Source organism: Cyprinus carpio, chromosome B14 (assembly GCF_018340385.1).
Source record: "Cyprinus carpio isolate SPL01 chromosome B14, ASM1834038v1, whole genome shotgun sequence".
In the NCBI taxonomy this organism is placed as follows: domain Eukaryota; kingdom Metazoa; phylum Chordata; class Actinopteri; order Cypriniformes; family Cyprinidae; genus Cyprinus; species Cyprinus carpio.
In genome coordinates this window covers 7,201,343-7,225,039 of record NC_056610.1, presented here as the reverse complement: position 1 = coordinate 7,225,039, position 23,697 = coordinate 7,201,343, and the positions used below count along the sequence as shown (strand labels likewise).

At 38.1% G+C, this 23,697-nt stretch overlaps 1 pseudogene; it reads left to right on the top strand.

The window, feature by feature from the left end:
- Positions 1 to 329: 329 nt before the first annotated feature.
- Positions 330 to 17,488, top strand: LOC109101528 (annotated as a pseudogene).
- The last annotated feature ends 6,209 nt before the right edge of the window (positions 17,489 to 23,697 follow it).

Genomic DNA, 23,697 nt, shown 5'->3' with positions numbered 1-23,697 from the left:
TAAACCTGTTTTTCGACTTGGCCTGTCTATTGTTTTAATTTCCTAGTTACGTTCGTTTGCAGTGAAAAATAAATTCGCATGGTGTCAGTGCACACCAAAAATACGGACTTGAAGTGGCATCGTGTGTTGGCAGTTTCATTCGCTCTCTCCCATCAGTTCGTTAAGAACGCTGTGGACATTGCCTTCACATTCGCCAAGAGCTACTTGCTTCGTACCTAAGGATTTTATGGTCAGCGCGTAACTTTGTTATGGGTCAACATTTTAGAGTGGAACATCTTAAACGCCGTTTTAATTTCCTGCAAAATGCAACAAAGGGCACGTTTCATCATGGCGCCGCAGACTGATCTTCATGGCACTGGGGATGCTGCTTTGGAGAGGGGTATGCGCACAAGTACGATATTCTCTTTCTGAGGAGCAAAAAGAAGGATCTGTGGTCGGAAACCCTGCGAAGGATTTAGGTCTCGATATCAGAACTTTAAAGGAGAGAAGATTTCGGATCGTTTCAACCTCAGGCGACTCGCTGTTCACGGTAAATCAGAATGATGGGATTTTAAGTGTAAATGGGAAAATAGATCGCGAGGAGGTGTGCGAGAAAAGCGGCACGTGTGTCATCAATCTAAAAATCGCTCTAGAAAACCCTTTAGATATCCACTACGTGTCGATCGAAATTGTGGACGTCAATGATCATGCTCCGACATTCCCGGAAAAAGAAAAGCAGTTGGAAATCTCGGAATCAGCCTTACCTGGAGCTCGGTATCAGCTACAGGCGGCGCGGGATCCCGATGGCGGAATGAACTCTGTTCAACAATATAAACTCACCCATAATGAAAATTTCCGCATAGAGGTTAAAGATCGCGGAGAAGATCGCAAAATGCCCTTTTTAATTCTTCAAAAGCCTTTGGATAGAGAAACAAGCCGTAGACACAAGCTAGTCCTCACTGCGCTTGATGGAGGGCGACCCCCAAAGTCTGGAACAATGGATATAATAGTTGACGTTTTAGATGTTAATGACAATATGCCAGTTTTCACACAAGAAATTTACTCTGTAACACTTCAAGAAAATGTCCCTGTAGGCACAACTGTTATACAGGTTAATGCTACTGACATGGATGATGGTCCAAATGGAGAAGTTTTTTATTCGTTTGGTAAGGATATAGACAGTAGGCTAATTAATCTTTTTGATTTAAACTCCAGGACTGGAGAAATGACTGTAATCGGTCAAATAGATTTTGAAGAGATTAATAACGTTGAAATAGATATCCAAGCATCAGACAAAGGGAGTGCTCCTCTCACATCAGATAAGAGTATAACCATTAAAATCATTGATGTAAATGACAATGTGCCCGAGATAGAAGTCACATCATTTTCAAGTGCAGTGCCTGAAGACTCTAAAATTGGAACTACAGTGGCTTTAATCAGCGTCAGTGATTTGGACTCTGGTGTAAATGGGAAAGTGTTGTGTTACATAACTGAAGAAGTACCTTTCAGGCTAATGGCATCATCCCAAGATAACATTTACGCACTGGTAACAGCCTCATCTCTTGATAGAGAAACTGTGCCTCGATATGACATCACATTAGTAGCCAAAGATGCTGGACAGCCACCTTTGTCTTCATTTAAAACTATAACTGTGCAGATATCGGATGTAAATGACAATAGTCCAGCATTTTCGCTTTCACCCTATACTTTTTATGTGATGGAAAATATATTCCAGGAAAAATCTTTGTTTTCTGTGTTTGCTTCTGATCGTGACTTAGATGAAAATGCTGTTGTACACTATAACATTTGGAGAGACCCTGGAGATGAAAACAAATATGCATCTTTCATTAATGTTAACTCTGAAAATGGAGAGATTTATGCACTAAAGAGCTTTGACTTTGAAACTGTTAAAACGTTCCAGTTCCATGTTCTCACTACAGACTCTGGAACTCCGTCTCTGAGCAGTAACGTGACAGTGAATGTGTTTATTCTGGATCAGAACGACAACGTTCCAGTGATCTTATATCCAGTCAGCGCTAACGGTTCTGCTGAGGGTGTGGAAGAGATTCCCCGTAATGTGAACGCAGGTCATTTGGTGACTAAAGTCAGAGCATATGATGCAGATATAGGATACAACGGCTGGTTATTATTTTCACTGCAGGAAGTTAGTGACCACAGTCTATTTGGTTTGGACCGCTACACAGGACAGATAAGGACCCTTCGCTCATTCACAGAAACAGACGAGGCCCTGCATAAACTGATCATACTGGTCAAAGACAATGGGAACATTTCTCTCTCAGCAACAGCGACTGTGATTGTCAAAGTTGTGGAGCCCAAAGAGGCTTTTGCAGCTTCTGATGTGAAAAACGCAGTAAAAGACGAGGAGGAAACCAACGTGACATTTTATTTGATCATCACTTTGGGCTCGGTTTCATTGCTTTTGTCATCAGCATCATCGTGCTGATTGCAATGCAGTGCTCTAAATCGACAGACTATTCGTCCAAGTATTTACAGGATACAAATTACGACGGGACTCTGTGTCACAGCATCCAGTACAGATCTGGAGACAAACGGTACATGTTAGTTGGACCCAGAATGAGTATCGGCTCTACTATAGTCCCAGGCAGTAATGGAAATACTCTAGTGATCCCAGATCGCAGGAGGAGAGATTCTGGAGAGGTAAAATTGTGATCTCTAATGGATTTTGTGTGTCTTTATATTGTTTAGCCATACTGTCCTCTCATCACCATCTTAAATACATTCAAAACAAACTTATGCAGTAATTGTTCATGTCCTAGAAAGAGAAACTGATCTCTAATATGCAATTGTTCAACAGACTGAAGGACCCTAAATCTGAATGATGAGATTAGGAAAGTTTCAGACCTATGGACTGAACATATGTATGTGTTTATGTATAATCTGTATGGAAGTATATGATGAAGTCTAGATTATCTCACTAGACTATTCTCAATAGATCATCTCAATAACTTCAGTATAGGGTTTGCTGCAAAAGATGCAAGGATGGATTTGATTTTTTATTTATTTTTTTATTATTGTTTTATAATGTTTTTTAAAGTATTTCATCTTCCATTTTTAAATTTATGAAAATAATGGAGAAAATTTCTCTCTCTCTCTCTCTCTCTCTCTCTCTCTCTCTCTCTCTCTCTCTCTCATTTCCGGTGTGACGTGTGACTGCTGAGTGTGAGAGGAGCGTTTGCGTGTGAATTGGAGTTTGTGAGTGAATTCTTTTTTTCTTTCTTTCTTTTCTTTCTTTCTCCACGTATGCAAATTGTTAAGAAGTGGTGGGGTATTTGTTGGTTTGGGCCGCGTGCTACCGTGCTTTTTTTTCGCGGGCAGCATGACGGCCCCACGTATGCAAAGTTTGAGTAAACTCACGCGGCGCCATGGAGTAAAAGTGGCGTCCGCGGTGAGCGTGGAAGACTGTTGCCTGGCTGCAGGAGAGGTTGTTGGGCATGAACATATAATGTCGGCCTCCAGAATGAACAGTTCCATTGTCATCTTTCTTAGCTCTGTTGAAAAGGCAAATGACCTAGTTGAGAATGGTATAGTGGTTGAGAATCTTTTTACTCATGTTCTCCCACTTTCTATGCCATCAAAAAAAGTTTTTGTTGTCGAACGTTCCGCCTTTCATTAGCGATGAAACTTTGGTAAGAATTTTATCACGATATGGAAAATTGGTCTCACCTATTAAAATGATACCGATTGGTAGTGGATCTCCTCTTTTGAAACATGTGGTTTTTCATTTAGGAGATTCGTTTACATGATCCTAAAAGATGATGGGGATTTAGATCTTTCTCTGCATATAAAAGTGGACGAGTTTGATTATGTCGTTTATGTTACCACGGACAAGATGAAGTGCTTTAAATGCGGATTAGCGGGGCACTTGATCCGTGCCTGTCCTGGTAAAGATACGAAAAACGCCTCAGCGGCTGATGACATTAATGTTAGTGAGCCGGTCGAGGCTGGTCCGTCAGACGCGGTTCGGCCGGCGACAGAGACGGGTGCGGCGGAGACAGGTGCGACAGAGACGGGTGCAGCGGGCACAGGTGTGGCGGAGACAGGTGCGGTGGAGGACAGGGCTGCAGTGAATCCGCCCGCGGCCGAGAGTGCGGCGATCCAGGTAAATGTACCTGAAAATGTGGTTGAGGAAAAAAGACCGGGTGATGTTAAAACATCGAATACGCCAAAAAAGTGTCAATTTACCTAACGTTTTACTGCTCGATTCGTTTGGTGATGGCATTGAAATGGAGACAGAGCACACTGATTTCAAAGTTCCATCGAAAAGGAAAACATCTGACGAGTTTCAGACGGTTAGAGCTAAGAAAGCTGACGTGGATGCTTGTTGTGGTGAAAGTGACAGTGAATCTTCTGATTCTAGCGTCAGTCTCTCTCAGAGTGACTTCTCTAGTCGAGGTTGTGAAGTGGAAGACATTAAACTGTTTTTAAAAGCTACTAAAAACAAGAGAGGGGTCTGTGTAGCTGATTATTTTTCGGACACGAAGCAGTTCGTTGATAAAAACCAGGTTTTTTATGTCGGAGAGTTTGTTTACAAACAAGGAGTTATATATCGACTAAAAAAGATTGTGAGAAAACTCACTTCTGACAAGGCCAATGATGGTAGTGAGAAAGTATAGCAGCCTGGCTAGTAATGTGGTGTGTGTGTATGGAGTGCTAATCTGTGTCTTAGTCTCTTTCATTTCTCCAAGCATGAGTGAAGTGAATATTGCGACTTTAAATATAAATGGAGTAAGAGAAATTAGAAAAAGAACAGCTATGTTTGAAGTAGTTAAACAAAAAAGAATAGATGTTCTTATGTTGCAAGAAACACATAGTGACTTGAGGAATGCTGCTGATTGGACTGAAGAGTGGGACGGGGTCTCTGTGTTGAGCCACAACACCTCCGTCAGTGGAGGGGTGGCTATTCTTTTTTCTAAAGCTTTCAGTCCAACTTCTTATCAGGTGGATGAAGTAGTTAAGGGTAGGCTTTTAAAAGTAAGAGCTATTTTTGAGAATTTTATTTTTGTTTTTTATTTGCGTGTATATTCCAACTGCACCAATAGAAAGAATGCTATTTTTAAATACTTTATGTTCGGTCTTACAGAAATGCTGTGTAGAAGAATATTTATTCGTGGGTGGTGACTTTAACTGTACACAGTCAAACTTGGACAGAAACCATATTGAACCTCACTTGCCGTCTCGTAATCGTTTGATCCAGTTTGTCAAAACCCATGAGCTATGTGATGTTTGGAGACAATTTAATGGGGCACAAAAACAGTATACTTGGACTCATGTTCGTGACAGTGTGATTTCGCGTGGCAAGATTGGATCGGTTTTATGTTTTTAAGCATCACTGTAATATTGTAAAGAAATGTTTAATTACCCCAGTGAGTTTTTCTGATCACAGTATGGTGCTGTGTTCTGTGTTTTTTAAACTCCATTAAACCAAGAAGTGCATACTGGCAGCTTAACACTACTTTGTGTTAAGTGACAGGTACTTTAAGAACATCTTTAAACTGTTCTGGGATGAGTTCAGAACCACAAAGGGTTCTTTTAAGTCTCTACGACAGTGGTGGGATTTTGGAAAAAGCCCAAATAAAACAATTTTGTTTGCAGTATACTCAAAACGTCACTAGAGAGACAAGTTTGATTATGAACACCTTGGAGACTGACATTTTAAAACTTCTAGAATTAGCTGAGTCAACTGATGGCCGGAGGTATTTAGATTCATTGTCAAAGAAAAGGACACAGTTGGCTGATTTATTGAACATCAAAACACAGGGGGCTCTGGTCAGGTCAAGGTTCCAGAGTGTGGACCAAATGGATGCTCCATCCAAGTTCTTTTTTAACCTGGAGAAAAAGAACGGTCAGAGCAGAGTCATCCATGCTCTGCGCTCTGAGTCTGGAGGTTTATTGACAGACTTTGCGGACATTCGCAAGAGAGCAGTTGTGTTCTATGAAAACCTGTATAAAAATGAACTTGGGCCAGAATACAGGAGTGACAGTGATTTTTTTCAGCGACTTACCCCAGGTGTCTGAGGAAGTCAATGCTGAGATTTCTGGTGCTTTGAGCATGGGTGAAATGTACAAGGCTCTACAAGGAATGGAGTCTGGAAAGGCGCCGGGCATTGACGGCCTGCCAGTAGACTTTTATAAGTCCTTCTGGTCAGAACTGAGTGAAGACCTTCTGGAGGTATTGAATGAAAGCTTGGCCGAAGGCCAGCTGCCTCTGAGCTGCCGTAGAGCAGTGCTAACCCTCCTGCCCAAGAAAGGAGACCTTACGGACATAAAGTGCTGGCGGCCCGTTTCGCTACTCTGTAGCGATTACAAACTGCTCTCAAAAAACCCTGGCTAACAGGCTGGCAGGAGCGATGGATGGTGTCATCCATCCTGACCAGACCTACTGTGTTCCTGGTAGGTCAATATTTGACAATGTTTCTTTGATTCGGGATATTTTTAGAGGTCTCCAAGATGGTGAATCTAGACTGTGGGTTAATCTCATTAGACCAGGAGAAAGCATTTGACCGTGTTGAACATCGCTATTTGTGGAGAGTTTTAGAGGCTTTTGGGTTTTGTCAAAATTTTATAAATTGTATTAAAGTTCTTTACAGTGGCGTTGAGAGTATTCTGAAAGTGAACTGTGGTTTATGTGCTCCTTTTTAAAGTTCAGAGAGGTGTCCGGCAGGGGTGTTCATTGTCTGGTATGCTCTACTCTTTGGCAATAGAGCCACTTTTACAGCAAATACGGGTCAAACTTTATGGTTTATGTTTGCCAAACTGTGTAAAGAATCTTACATTGTCAGCTTATGCCGACGATGTTATAATTATTATTAGTAGGCAAAGTGACATCCAAGTTTTGTCAGGTTTACTTAAAACTTTTAAAGGGTTATCTTCTGCCAGTGTAAACTGGAGTAAAAGTGAAACCTTACTTTTAGGTGAGTGGGCAGGTGGGAAACCAGATCTCCCTAAAGGGTTAGTTTGGGGAAAATCAGGTTTTAAATACTTAGGAGTGTATATTGGGGATGAGTTAACAGTGCAAAAGAATTGGGAAGGAGTCATTGAAAGAGTGAAAGGCCGCCTAGATAAATGGAGATGGTTAGTTCCAAAAATGTCGTTTAGAGGGCGTATATTAATTATAAATAATTTAGTTGCTTCTTCAATATGGCATAGGGTTGCATGTATTGATCCTCCATCGCAACTGTTAGTAAAAATCCAGGCAATTTTAGTAGACTTCTTCGGGATAAATTGCATTGGATCCCACAGAATGTGTTATTTTTGCCTAAGGAGGAGGGTGGACAGGGCTTAATACATCTTCAAAGTAGAGTAGCAACTTTTCGGTTGCAATTTATTCAAAAAACTTCTTTCTTCTTGGTTCAGCTGAATTTAGATGGTGTGCTGTTGCATATATGATTTTACGTAATCTTGAGAATCTTGGACTAGATAAAACTCTTTTTTTTACTCGACCCAACGAAATTGAACACTTCAGGATTACCAGTTTATTATAGAAACCTCTTTAAAGTGTGGAGTCTTTTTGTTTTAAAAAAAACAGAGGATTCAGAGTCACTTCATTGGCTGTTAGAAGAGCCTTTAATCCGTGGAGCACGCCTGGATTTGTCTGCCAGTGGACTGTTCCCAGGACTTAACAAGACACTCACTGACAGTAAAGTCATCACTTTGGGACAGTTACTGGAAGTATCAGGAATGGATTTCATGAATGATGAAGCAACGGCTCAACATCTGGGCATTCGATCAACCCGTCTAGTTGCACAACTATTGGTGAAGTGGCAGAGGCTCCTCAATGCAACAGAAAGACTTTTGTTGGCTGAGTATGGTGATGGTCGCTGTGAACCAGATCCTGAAGACTCTTTTCCTTGTCTGTCTCTTTCACCGAATCTAGAAGAGGTTTCTGGAGTGTTTTTAAAAACTGTTCAATCCCTGTGTGTAGATTTCTTTTCTTGTTCGGGGAGAAGTTTGTATAAGTATTGTGTTGTTATTTTTAACAAAAAGGTGTTAAGTAAGAAAATTGATACGCCATGGCGTGAGTTTTTTAAATTGAATATAGATAGAAAACCTGAGTGGAGAGCACTTTATAAACCACCGTTGACGAAAAAGACAGGTGACTTACAGTGGAGAATTCTTCATGGCGCTGTCGCCGTGAATGCTTTTATTTAGGTTTTAAAATCCTGAGGTTGATGCTCAATGTCCTTTTTGCACTGAGAGAGAAACCATCTTTCATGCTTTTGTAAAATGTGCAAGATTAGAGCCTTTATTTTTGCTTTTAGGAGCCATTTTTCAGAGTTGTAATGAATTTTTTTCTACTGTGGTTTTTATTTTAGGTTTTAAATATGTGTTGAAAAACAGATTTGTATGTCAGTTGTTAAATTGTGTGTTAGGCCAAGCAAAATTGGCTATTTATATAAGTAGAAAAAAGAAAGTTGAGCAAAATTTGGGACAGAATGTAGTAGCAATGTTTTCAAACATGGTGAAAGCAAGAATAATGATTGATTTTGCTTATTACAAGCAAATGGATGATCTCATAAACCTTTGAAGGTATTTGGTGTTGCAACGAGGCTTTGTGTTCTGTATCTGAGGGTGATTTGTTTTTTACACATTTATAGTGAGTTGATGTTGCTCTTAATATTTATGCACATTGTAATTTAATTGTACTGTGAGATGTATTTGTAATAAAAGTTTTGTTAAAATTCAAATTCTCTCTCTCTCTCTGTCTTTCTCTCTCTCTCTCTCTCTCTCTCTCTCTCTCTCTACCCCTATCTAATTCCGGTGCGAGCGTGAGTGTGCAGAGCGTGTGGGTGAGAGTTCTTCGGTGAGATTGAGTTTCTTTTCCTTTTTTTCTAAGCTACTTTTGCTTCTGTCTGCCAGAGTTTAACTTAGGTTTGCGTAAGGTGTTCAGGAAGCGCAGTCTTCCAGCGCGCGCTGGTTGACGATGGCGTCTTCAGAGCGCGTGAGTTTTGAGCGGCTTTCTCGCCGGCATGGAATCAAGATCGCGCCGGTAATGAACTGCTCAGTTGAAGACTGCAGTTTAGCGGTCGGACAGATTGTTGGACACGACAGTATAATGTCAGCATCTCGAATGAATAGTGCTGTGGTGATCTTTTTGGATAACGTTGAGAAAGTAAACAGGGTGGTGGAAAATGGAATTTCTATTCAGGATACGTTTACGCCAGTAATTCCTCTAGTCCAACCTGCAAAAAAGATAATTTTGTCCAATGTTCCCCCGTTTATAAAAGATGACTTGTTGATAGCAGAATTGTCTAGACATGGAAAAATTGTTTTCACAATGAGGAAAGTTCCGCTAGGCTGTAAGTCCCCTTTACTTAAACACGTAGTCTCTTTTAGACGGCAAATCTTTATGGTTCTTAAAAGTGAAGTCGAGGATCTAAGTTTGGCATTCAAATTCAAAATTGATGGCTTTGACTATGTTGTGTATGCAAGTTCTGAGACTATGAAATGCTTTAAGTGTGGATCAGAGAGCCACATTCGTAGTTCGTGTCGGGTACAGAGCGCGGATGACAGCACTCATGTCGAGGCTGATGAAGAGGTTGTAGATGCGGTTGTCAGTGGTTCGGCTGAAGCTGATCAGGCTGAAGGTGCGTCTGCTGCACCAGAGGCAGGAGCGAGTACTGCTGCGGAGGGAGAATCCGAGCTGATAGAGGAGGAAACGGTGATTGATGCTGTTAAAGCAGCTAAACGGGTGACTGGAGAAGAAATTATTACAGATTATGTGGGCGATGAAGCACTGTTTAAGACACCTCCTGTTAAGAGAAAAAGAAACAAAGCAAAGATGAGGAATGAAAAGTCAAAACAATGGTCTGAAACACAGGTTGATGAATGTGATGATGTTGAAAGTAGTCCTGTTGAAGATTCTGACAGTGAAACTCAGGAAATTAAGAGTAGAAGGAATACAAGTAGTGATTATTCTTTTGATAAAGTCAAATCTTTTCTACAAAGATCAAAAAATGTGAAAAATGTGCAGGTTACAGACTCTTTTCCTGATCGTAAAATGTTTGTTGATTCTGTTGTGATGTTGATGAGGAGTGAGGGTGAAGAAAAGTTCACCGTTCAAGAAGTATATAGATTAAGGAAAATTATTGCTAAACTAAGATCAGAACTTCAGGCAGAGGATGGGTTTGAAACAATGTAGTTCTCTATGTCTTTACATGTTGAAAGCTGCTTTGTGTGTAATCCTTCTCTCTCATCTTCTTGATGAGTGTGGGTGAGAATAGGCTCTCTTAATATTAATGGTGCACGAGATGCTTATAAAAGGGCATTGTTATTTGAATTAATAAGACAAAAAGAAAATTGATGTGATGTTTATTCAGGAGACACACAGTGATGTGTTAAATGAAACTGATTGGAGGAGAGAATGGGAAGGGGTGGTGGTGTGCTCTCATATGAGTTTTCTAGAGGAGGGGGTAGCTGTGCTTTTTGCTACACATTTCACTCCTGTTTCTTTTGAAGTGAAGCAAGAAATTGCTGGTAGACTAATTTTTTGTACGTGCACAGTTTGAAAAATTTAATGTGGTGTTTATTAATGTATATGCCCCTAATAGTGGTAATGAGAGAGTTTGTTTTCTTAATAATCTTAATGAAATTTTGCAGAGCTGTAATTCAGATGAATATGTGTTTTTTAGTGGGGATTTTAATTGTACTGAGAATTGTGTACTAGATCGAAATCATGCTGAACCCCATACAGCTTCCAGTCGTACCATGCGCACCTTGATTGAAACCCATAAACTGTGTGACATATGGAGACGTTTAAACGGAAATGATGGTTGCATACTCGGGAGAATTTTATTTCTTTGGCCAGATTAGATAGACTCTACTGTTTTAAATATCATTTTAATATTGTCAAAAGCTGTGTAATTAGTCCTTCTGGATTTTCTGATCATGCTATTGTTATTTGTAAAAGTGTTTATATCAAATATAAGGTCAAAGAGTGCCTACTGGCATTTTAATGTATCTTTGTTGAGTGATGCAAAGTTTAAAGAGGTTTTTCGCTTTTTTTGGAAGGAATTTAAATTAAAGAAAAAGTGTTTTATCAATTTAAAACAATGGTGGGATGTTGGAAAAGTTGAAACCCAAGTTATTATGTCAACAGTATACTTTCAATGTCTCTAAAAAAATATCACACAAAAAATGAAAGAACTTGAAGAGGAAATTGTAGAGGTGCAAACAATATTGGAGTCCACTGGAGGACAAAATGGTGTTGATGTTCTCAAGTCCAAAAGGATGGTTCTTGCAAACCTGCTAGGCGTGAAAGCAAAAGGTGCATTGGTTAGGTCACGCTACCAAAATTTAACACAAATGGATGCCCCATCCAAAATTCTTTTTTAATTTGGAAAGAAAGAATGGCCAGAGTAGATACATTCACTCCTTGCGATCGGAGAACGGGCAAGAGCTTACAGTGCTGTCTGAAATAAGACAAAGGGCTGTAAAGTTTTATAAGGATCTGTATGGGGAGTGAATATAAACATGATTGAAGAAATGTCTTCCAGTTTTTATCAAGTTTTACCGAAGCTTCCAAAAAAAGTCAAAGGAGGCACTAGAGAAGCCTTTGTGTGCACAAGAGCTTTGGAAAGCACTGCAGACTGAGTGGAAAAGCTCCAGGAATTGATGGGCTCCCGATTGAGTTTTATAAAGCCTTTTGGGAGGTGTTGGGTGAGGATTTTTTGGATGTTCTCAATGAGAGCATAGCTGAAGGTCTCTTACCAGTGAGCTGTAGGAGAGCTGTGATCACTCTCCTACCCAAGAAAGGTGACCTTCAGGAAATTAAGAACTGGAGACCAGTGGGCTTGTTGTGCTCCGATTTGATTTTTTTTTTTCTAAAACTCTGGCAAATAGATTAAGAGAAGTGATGGGGGACATTATACATTCCAGACCAAATTTGATCAGGGACAATGCACAGAAAAAACATTAGTCTAAATCTTGTTCGAGATGTAATGGAGGTTGCTGGCCTTTTGGGCATTGATTTAGGACTCATCTCCATTGATCAAGAAAAAGCTTTCGATAGGGTTGAGCACCAGTATCTTTGGAACACCCTTGATGTTTTTGGTTTTGGTCCAGGTTTTATTGGAGTAATCAAAGTGTTATATAAAGACATTGAAAGTATGTTAAAAATCAATGGTGGTTTGTCCGCCCCTTTTAGTGTTAACAGGGGCATCAGACAAGGTTGTGCACTCTCTGGAATGCTGTACTCCTTAGCAATTGAACCATTATTAAACAAATTACGGTCTAATATAGAAGGTTTACTGTTACCTAACGTTAATCTGCAACACCAGATATCAGCTTATGCTGACGACGTAATGATAATGGTCAATGGGCAGAATGACATAAATACTCTTTTAAAAATAATTCAAGAGTTTGGGAATGTATCTGCTGCTAAAATAAATTGGAGTAAGAGTGATGCCTTAATTGTTGGAAAATGGGAGAAGGGGCCACCTTTATTACCGGGTGGGTTAACTTGGAAAAAAGGAGGTCTTAAATATCTAGGTGTGTTTATTGGAGATGCTGTCACACAAGAAAAGAACTGGTTTGGGGTGATCGAAAAAATAGAGGGTAGGCTAAAAAAAATGGAAGTGGATTCATCCACAACTTTCTTTTAGAGGACGTGTTTTAATAATTAACAACTTGGCTGCTTCAACATTGTGGCACAGACTGGTATGTGTAGACCCTCCTTCCCGGTCTGCTTTCAAGATTACAAGCAATGCTGGTAGACTTTTTTTGGGATCGGCTTCACTGGGTCCCTCAAAGCATACTTTTCCTGCCTTTGGATGAAGGAGGTCAAGGTCTGGTGCATCTGTTCAGTAGACTTGGAACTTTTCGCTTGCAGTTTATCCAGAGACTGCTAACTGGGCCTGAAGATCTAGTCTGGAGGAAAGTGGCTCAGAACATATTACAGAGGATTGATGGACTTGGACTTGACAGTACTCTGGTATTTACGGATCACAAACAACTGAATTTCAAAGGACTTCCTTCATTTTATCATGGATTATTTAAAATGTGGGGACTTTTCAGTATTATCAGGGTTTGTAAAACAGAGTCATTGTTTTGGTTACTTGAGGAGCCTTTGGTTAAAGGATCTCGCTTTGACTTGTCAAATGAGTGTTTGCCAGGTCTATCATTAAGACTTTGTGGCTCTGGTTTGGTAAAGTTAAGGAACTTAATTGATGTGGCTGGGCCTCATTTAAGCGATGCTCTTGCACTGGCCGCCATTTTAGGTCAGAGATCCGCACGCCAAACTGAATTTATTTTAAAACTCTGGAAAAAAAGATTAACAGAGGAAGAATTAACTATGTTACAAAGCTTTGCTGATGGAATTTTGATTCCAGATACAAAAGATCCTTTTCCCAAAGTTGCCATTTCTCCTGATATGAGAGGTATGTCTAGCATACTGCTAGATATAGAAGGTCTAAAAGATCTGGACCTGAGTTTTGCTGGAGGAAAAGAGCTTTATAGGTGTTTTGTTAAAATTTTGAATAAAGGGGCATTAAACCAGAAAAAAAAGACACTAGTTGGCGAGAAAAATGTGGTTTACGAGAGGAAGACAAGCCGGTTTGGAGGGTGCTATACAAACCACCATTGAATAAGCAGTCTGGTGACCTGCAGTGGCGTATCTTACATGGGGCTATAGCGGTGAAAGCCTTTGTCTCTGTTATTAACTCAGATGTTGTTGATAAATGTGTGTTTTGTGGGATAAGAGAGACTGTTTTTCATTGCTTTACAGAATGTTTTCGACTGGGACCGATCTTTGCCTTGTTAAAGGGCTTATTTTTAAGATTTCAGGAAAACTTCTCTATTAATGCCTTTATTTTAGGATTGAGATATTGTCAGAAGCAGAGAATAAAGTGGCAGCTGATCAACTTTATTGTTGGACAAGCAAAATTTGCAATATATGTTACAAGGAGAAACAGAATTGAAAACAGACCAAATCAAGATGCTGTAATTCTTTTTAAAGCTTTTTTAAGGGCTCGAGTGAGTGTTGAATTTAAGTATTATCAACTAATGAATGATTTGGAGTCCTTTTGAATTACAGTGGTGTTTTAATAATATTATTTGTGTTGTAATTGATGGAGAATTAATTTTTGATATGTTGTTAATTTGAGCTTGGGGTATATGTTTTGATTTGTTTTGGTCTAAGTTGTTTTGTAATGTTTTTTTAATATCTATGTATAATAAAGGTGTATGAAATCTCAAATCTCTCTCTCTCTCTCTCTCTCTCTCTCTCTCTCTCTCTCTCTCTCTCTCTCTCTCTCTCTCTCTCTCTCTCTCAAGTTCAAGATCAAGTTGCTTTATTGGCATGACATTTGTGTTACAGTTTTTTCCAAAGCATTTTAGATGTGTAAAATACAGAATATGATTACACCATCAAAGTAAAAAAGGAAACAAAAAATGAGTAATAATTGAGAGAAAATAAATTAATAAATACAATAAAATAAAAAATAACAACAGCAGACAGTATTTCTAATATTTATAATAATAATTACAATTATATACAATGAAGAATGTCAAATAAAGCAAATGGATACAATGAATTAACCATTTCGTATGGTGTGTGTGGTGTATACATATTTTGCAGCTAGTTTGACTCCCATCTCATCCTCTCCAAGTATATAGCGGAGTTACACTGAGTCATCCAGAGAAAAAATAAAGAACAATTAAATTCTTCAAATTGTGGAAAGAATATTTGGCTTGTAGTGGTGTATTTGGGGCAGACAAGAAGAAAGTGTTTCTCGTCCTCTATTTGATTTAAGTCACAGTGTTTGCATAGTTGCTTTTCCCTCGGTATCCAGGATTTTTTATGTCTTCCTTTCTCTATTTCTAAGTCAATATTTTATAAGTCAATATTTTGAAAGGATTTGTCTTTCTTTTAATTGTTTGATAGATAAGTAGTTTGCCATTTTGGTGGTTCTATTTAGGACCGAATAACACTGGAGTTTGGTTTGGAGGTCGTTTTTAAATTTTTCATCATAATTATACTTTAGATTTTTGTCAATGTCTTTATGAATGTTGGGGTTGTGGTTGGAGTCAGACTCAGCTTGAGTTTCTTTCATTAGTTGAAGCATGAGTGTGTTTCGAGGATGAGACACTGTGGGGGATTCATTGGCAAGGAGGGCTTTATATTGAATAGACTGAGTGTCAGATTGACTCAGGTGATGCCAGAATTTTACAGCTCTTTTTTGTGTTTCAGTGTGTAAGGGGTATGAGCCCAGTTCAACCCTGCAGGCATTGCTAGAAGTGCGTCTGTTTACCCTTAGAATGGTTTTTTTTTTGTTGTTTTTTTTTTGCAAATTCCAATTGTGTTCTTTCTATTAAAATTTTATCCCAATTTTCAAACTTTAATACTGGTCCCCCAAATTTCACTCCCGTACAGTAGAATTGGTTTAATGATTGCGCATTATAATTTGATCCATATTTTAATTGGTCATTTTAATTGCCCAAACCGTGATTTTATGGCATAAAATGCCCTCCAGGCCGTCTCATTCAAGGCCTTCACAGCCAGACTGAAGCCCCCTAATGCTGAAAGCTCAAATCCCAGGAATTGAGTGATAATTCCTCTCTTACTCACTCACTTATTTCCCCTGACCTTATCTGTATTTGTGAATTTTGTTTATGTATTGTCAGTCTCATTAGCACATGCTTGCAGATGTAATGACAAATTCTGTCATCATTAAAGTTCCATCACACTGCACATTCTGATTCCCATTCATTCTCTGTCTTGTATCCATAGCAACACACTCGTTACCCTGAGAAAAGGAAACATGAACAGGAAATGGAGACAAATAGAGAGATTAACAGAATACATTGGTTGGTCAGCTTGCTGGGTTTTAAACAACTGGGTTTATTACGTGAAATGGATTTAGATGGAGAAGTTAATACTGTCATTTCGTCAGCAGATGGTGTCAACAGATTCATCCCCCTGTGACGAGGACACACAGACTCATGTGTTTGATTGCGGGAAGCAGTCTCAGTTGCGTGTTCTCTGTGTGTGTGTAGTGGATTGTGCTGTCGTGCTTGTCTGTGGTTAATAAGATTGTTTCTGTGTAAATAAACATCATATTAATGAGGTTGCTCGCTTTAATGTAGCGCTAAGATGACAGCAGATTTATTTTTATTTTTTTTATCTGTTGGAGTTTATTTATGTGGTGAACACCTCAGGCTGTTATTTGAGCATATTTTAGTCCATCAAGCAGACAGGATTGGCCTTATTCCATGTTGCTGAACACACACAGTGCTCCCTCAGCAACAGTGCTTTCATCTCTCTTCTTAAGGTTTTTTTTTTCTATTTTATCTTCTCTCACTCTCCTCATCTTTTTTGTTTCACATGTAATTTTCATTTAAAGTATGTCTGTCTGTCTGCCTATCTGTATTATTATTACTATTAATATAGACAAATTATTGTATACTATTACAGTAATTATTTTGTCTAAATTAAATCAGTATTTTATATAGAATGTTGGGATGAGTCAGGTTTTTAAATGCTCTTTGTGTGGATGATGAAATCCACTATCCTACTGCGCAGAGAGTACTGAACTGCAGGTTTAATCAAGTATTGCAGAGATCAGCAGAATATTGAGTCTGGTCCAGCAAAAACACACACACTGATCGTAGACCAGTCCAGCTGGGTGCTGCTCAGCATCTCATTAAGTTGCTGCAGCATCTACTATTTAAAGTCTTTGTTCCGTGTCTGAATATAAACCTTGGATTTTATAACAGTGGAAATCTATTCAGGTGGTCTCTGTTATAAACGCTCATCTTTGGTTCAGGTTTCAGTTAAATTAAACTCATTTACATATTTAATTATTTAGCATTGCAGTTGATTCATCAATGCTCTGACATCCAGTCTGTACAAAATAACTGTTAAATGATTTCACAATATTAGATTGTGTAAATATTTTGAATTTTTATAAAATAATAATTTGCCCACCCCAGTTGCTATGGTAACAGCAGAGCTAGAACACTTGCTTTGTTTACTGATTCCAGTTGCTTAGGTAACATAAAGGCCTTTGCAGCTATTTTGGAGTAACTGATTTTTTTTTTAATTTATTTGTTAATTTATTTATTTTACAATTACATTTAAAGTAAAGCAATTAAGCTTAGTTTGTTTATTTGTCTGTTAGCTGGACATTCTCCTAAGTGTGGTTTTGTTGTTACCTGTATGTTGATTTGGATCTAAGCTCTGCTCTGCTGCCTTTTTTATCTTCTTGATGCATAACTTAGATGCATATTGTTAAATACCACATAATTCTGTCTTTATCTTTTCGATGCCGTCCGACCATTCTCAGTCCTTGCATGAGCTCATGGAAAGAAGTAAATGAACATGAAGCCTTTTAGTCTGCTCACAAACTTCTTCCCCGTTTATTATTACATTCACACATTATATAGTTGCATTGCAAGGGTTGGTGTAGTGGTTTATCCAATAAGCACTGTATACTACATCATATAGGAATGTCTAGCAAACAAGGGGTTTTCCCCTCCTGCTGCCTCTAGAGTCCGTACATCTGTATGTTATATAGAATGGAAGTATGGCCAGGAAGTTCTGGACATATTAGGCATACACTTGGCCAAGGATACTTCAACTCTGAGCAGAAGGACAGACCGAACTCAATAACCTTCAGGCCTATAGCCCCCGTCCTGGTCTGAACATCTGAACTCATGAGGAAATATACATGTGTGCGCATACATTGAGGTATAGAAAGAGAACACAGAAGGGAGGAGGGAGCAAGACAGAAGAAAAGGAGTAAGAAGGGAGGAGGGATTGCAGAGAGGCACAAAAACATCTGGCAGAGAGCATAATATAATCTAACACATATTCATGTTTATATTTTGATGCATGTTATTTTAAGGAAAATTGTTTGTTTTTGTAATCTTTCAAATATAAAACTTGCTTTTTAAACGCATAATTCATCTTGTTTGCTCTGTCAGACACTAAATTGTGTGTTGCCTCAATCATCTTTCTTAACCTATTAAATGTGTTTTTTTTTTTATAATATGTATGATAATTGGAAAGGACTGTGTTGGGATAGCTATTCAGGATACAGTTTCTTTAGTAATGCATCAGCCTTCCATATTCACAATTTAGAGTTTTTACTGTCAAATTATATTTTTTTTCCAGAGCTGTGTTCATTTTGACAGATCATCCAGGATCCAAATCAGCTGGCATCTCTCTCTCTTAATGCAGAACAGAATTGCCTGAGCCTTTTGCACATGAGAGATCATTTTAATGTCTGTTTAGCAGGTCTGGTCCATGCACTGACATATGTTGTTATAGCTCTGGCAGGTCAATGCAGATGAGCTTTAAGGCAAACATAACACACTACAGGTTTGTAGAACACAAAATGTACTGTGCAGATGTAAATGTACAAAAGGCTTGAGCAGGAAACACAGCAATGCCATAACAGGGCAGGGAAGACAGTTCTGTGAATGTATTTGCATGAGAGCAGGCCAGGTCCATTCTGCAGTGGTTCAGGACTTTAGTGGGTCACATCAGTTCTGCTTTTGGTTCATGTGGTTATAAGTAGCTCTGTCCTCTATATCTCTGTCTGCAGCTGGTCTCAAGTGTATCTCTCTCTCATTTATATAATCTTTGACTTTAAGTCTTCATTCATCTTCTGAACTCTGCCTCTCCTAATGGTCATAGAAATGGTCATGTCGGCTTTAGAAGTGTGTTGAATTTAAATGATGAATATTGTTATTAGATGCATTGGTCTATAATGATATGTATAATGCCTTTATTGTCTGTCTTTGTTCATTTACTAGTATTAGCATACTTTATATAGTATACACTTCAGCATACTCTTGTTTCTTTCTTTAAGTGTGTGTGTCAGATGCTTTACATTACAAATAGTATGTTATATTGTCACATGACCTCATCACATTACATGTTTATGACTGCAAGTGTTGCTTTGTTACTTTCTAGCTGTTTTGCATTTGAATACAGATGTGTATAAAAATGTCTTAGGGTCTTTAGAGAGTGATAAAACAGACAATTGATATCACTTCAGGTTAATTTAATTGTATTGTAGGATACATTTTTCCATGCATAGTGCTCTGATTGCATACGCATTAAAATGCTGTAGGTCATCCAGATATATATAGATGTCTTAGGGTCTTTAGAGAGTGATCAAACAGACAGTTGATATCACTTCAGGTTAATTTAACTGTATTGTAGGATACATTTTTCCATGCATTGTATTCTGATTACATACGCATTGAAAAATGCTGTAGGTCATCCAGATATATATATATATATATATATATATGTGTGTGTGTGTGTGTGTGTGTGTGTGTGTAGAGATAGATAGATAGATAGATAGATAGATAGATAGCAAAATTACATTCTTTGTACAATATGCAAACAGAAAGAGTCAGCATGCTATTCCAAACACATAGCTTCATGACTGTAACACAGATGATTCTGGCACAGTTTTAAAGCTTTAGTTTGTGATTGCTGGAGTGCTATAAAGCCCACAAGAGATCTCTTAGGCTGAAAGCAGAGCTGTGTGCTTAATGTGGGTGGAGTCAGGGATATGAGTGCTATTTTTAGAAGGTCTCTGCTGCTTGTCTTATATGTGAGATTTTTATTTGCAAGTATTATGATGTGTAAATCCCAAATTAAATTGGGTTAAAACCATGCTGTGGGGAACAAGCATCTCTCTTATGGTATCCATGTTTCTAGGCATATTTATAGATGGTCTCTGGAGTCCTGAGCTGTTAGGTCATATCTCCCCTGTGGTCTCTGTACTGCTTGGCATTCTGGGAAATATTTAATGATATGCAAAATTAAATGTTTTGCAAGTCAGCATTTTGCCAGGGTTCTTGCTTCCACTCTGTTCTATGTCATTTAAACTTGAGAGCAACAAAGAAACATGGAATAATGTGAAAATACAGAGCAGAATGTGCAGAAAAAAAAAATTACAAAAAAAATATAAATAAAATCCAGTCTAAGAGGAACATGCTTTATGCGGTGTTTAAGGTTAACTGATCTAATTTTGTGTCTTTGGAAAAGTCACTGCACCCGTTTACCAAGAAATTTTGGAGCACTTCATGCTTCCTTCTGCTGACCAGCTTTTTGAAGATGCTGATTTCATTTTCCAACAGGATTTGGCACCTGCTCACACTGCCAAAAGCACCAAAAGTTGGTTAAATGACCATGGTGTTGGTGTGCTTGACTGGTCAGCAAACTCACCAGACCTGAACCCTACAGAGTCTATGGGGTATTGTCAAGAGGAAAATTAGAAACAAGAGACCAACAAATGCAGATGAGCTGAAGGCCACTGTCAAAGAAACCTGGGCTTCCATACCACCTCAGCAGTGCCACAAACTGATCACCTCCATGCCACGCCGAATTGAGGCAGTATTTAAAGCAAAAGGAGCCCCTACCAAGAACTGAGTACATGTACAGTAAATTAACATACTTTCCAGAAGGCCAACAATTCACTAAAAAGAGTTTTATTTATTTATTTATTTTTTATCTGAGTATTCTAATTTGTTGAGATCGGTGGGTTTTTGTTAAATGTGAGCCAAAATCATCACAATTAAAAGAACCAAAGACTTAAACTACTTCAGTCTGTGTGCATTGAATTTATTTAATACACGAGTTTCACAATTTGAGTTGAATTACTGAAATAAATGACCTTTTCCACAACTTTCTAATTTATTGAGATGCACCTGTATGTCTCCAGCAAACATCTGAATTACAAATGTGTGCATATATCATCACATATATTAACTATTGTTATTTATATATATATATATATATATATATATAAACACACATATGGCCATATATCAGATTTCCATATGGGCTAGCTTAAATCTAAATATGTTACAATTAAAAATAATAATAATAATAATAATTTGTTTCCTTTTTTGGTACCAGAAGATGATGATGAAATAATTACATTTTTAAAGTTTTCCTTAAAATCTCAGTAATGTATTTAGTTATATTCAGGATGATAGCGATAGAGAGACTTGACATGAAAGCAAGGAGGAGAAACAGTGACTCATCTCCACTTGAGTCAGACTGTGTGTGTGTGTGTGTGCATGTGCTAAGAGCAGGTTCATATATGTGTGTTCTTCAGAGACAGCAGCCATTTTGAAAGTATTCATAGAACAACAAGATATGCTTTTATTAAAGGAAATAGAAACCTCAGCGTCTGTATCATGGTCTATTTTTCTGTAGTAAACAGATATCATGCCAAACATGTAAAAGATTAGCTAACAGGCAGTCAGTGTTTTATATGACAAGCTGTTTCCATGGAAAAGCAATTTATTCAGCAGATTCTCTTACATTCAATTCCCTTCAAACAGGATCCTTCTGTGTGTGTATTTTAGATTGCTACCCTGAGGGAGGGGTTTTAGAGCAAATACCCCAAGAAACAACATGCATTCACTGTGTCATGAATTGTGTGCTTGTGAACATGCATGTACATGTATGGGTGCACTCAACTAGCTTTAGACTCATACTGTAAATTCTTAATGCATAAAGAAAGAAACAAAGGAAAACAAAAGAAACCTCAGAGAGAAAAAAAAAAGAAGATAGTGGAGAGAAAGTGAGAGTGGCAATGATGTTTATTTCTAATGTTTATTATTCTTCCTGATAAAGTAACCAGTCCTGCAATAATGTATTTGCCAAAGCAATTTTACTCTCATTTGGCACTTACCCAGTGTTAATCTTAGATGCTGTGTACAAATGAAGAACATGTAAAAATGGCAGCCAGTGTTGTTTGCGTGGTCATCTGGGTATGTATGTTTTGTGAGTAGCAAAGACATTTGGACAGTGACTCACTTATGCATGTCAAATACAAGCCTTGTGTGTGTGGGTGTGTATCAGTGATTTAAGCAGCAGGGACATCATGGATGTCTCATCCATGTTTCATGCACACGAGGATCATTGTGCATCTCATGCGTTTGTGTTAATGTAAGAGAATGTAATGTGTAAACATTATTTATAAAACTGGGCATATGCACACTTTCATGCCATTTGGGATTTATAATACAAACTTTGCACAGGGTCTGGTGTGTGTATTTTTTATATACTTGTGTGCTTATTTGAAATCTTCAAAATCTTGTGTGAAGGCATACTTTCGAGGTGAAATCTTTGCAAAGGTTTATACACAGTTGTAATGATTTGTGTTTTCCCTGTAAACAATACAGAGAAATCTGACGCTCTGCTCTGTAGATTTCTAGCCAGTGTTTCTGTTCTCACAGTTTTTATTCTCTAGAAGAGTGACTTTTCCAGTGAGAGTTGTTTTTTTGGGGATTTCACAGAAGCTTTTAATGTCGCTGTGAATTTAAGAGCATGTTTGAGTCCGAACAGCATCCTTGCATCCCTCACACATGAACACACACTCACAGACATTTGCCTGGAAGATGTAGGCCAGCACGATGTGAATAATTTAGTCTATTCACTGACTGCAGCTTAAATATGGCTGAATTCTCTCTCTCCTTTCTTCTTTTAAAAAGAGGTTTTGTATAGATAACCTTGCAAGCTGCATCTCTTTATTTATTTAGTAGCATTTCTTTAATTGTTCTGTTTGTTTTGTATTGATTGTTTTTGTTTTTACTGTCTAGAATTAAGAAGTTGCTTTAATACATATACATCTCAACTTGATTATAATGCATTTATAATACAGCTATTTTTCTTTTAATATGTCTGTTGACTGATTGTACTTTTGTATTTAATACAATTTAAATTTAGTTTTAGTTAATGTCTAAAAATAACATGTATTTGTTTGAATCTACTTTTAATATTGCATTTAAATGTCTTTTTTGTACATGCTGACAGAATTTGCATACTTTTTCTGCACTGATTTTAACGGAAAATCTATGGAATTCTACTGCATGAATTTAAATGTAGTGAAATGGCTTAAACAGCTGACAGTACTATACTCTTACTGGTCGCTGAAACGATCATCAGAATCATTCAGAATATTTTATTAATGAACACTTGGGATGGAAAATGTGAATTCTAGTATGTTAATTCTACTTAAAGCTGCAGTCTGTAACCTTTTTTTGTGTTCAAAATTTACTAAATTAATATAATGAGCAAGAACATCATGAATCCATTTTCCAAACCGTGTTTTTGGATTATCCTGAATCAATATGGTACACCTATAATACGTTTTTATATTCGGACTATTTCAGACTGGTATTGGTGGAACCTCTGCGGAGTAGCCCTGTACCAGGGTGATTCGTCATAGACATAAACCGAGAGAAGTAGCTCTGGCTGCAATGTTCTTAATTCCACAAGACATACACAGTTTGGTTTATTAACCGCTAGAGCACCAAAAGTTACAGACTGCAGCTTTAAATCAGTAGAGCTCAAGTTTTATGTCCATATTGGCCTGGTTATACATAACTTTTCATCATTGCAGCAACTGTGTTTATGGGTTTCTAGTTTTGAGAATAATGGTTGGCATGCAGGTGCAGGGAATTAGCATGGTTTTTCTGTGTGTCTGCTGCTCTCTGGACGTGTGTGTATTCATTAGACCTGAGAGTGATTCCAGCCACATCCTTCTGCAGCTGCTCCCTCTGAAAGAGAGCAGTGTGTGTGTGTGTCAGCCGTGAACGACATTTAGATTAGCTCAGGTTCTGAATTAGTGTCAGATTTGCTTTTGTCCATTATCTTTTCCTTCATCTTTTTAACTTTACTTCATTCTCTTTTTCATTTTATCACTC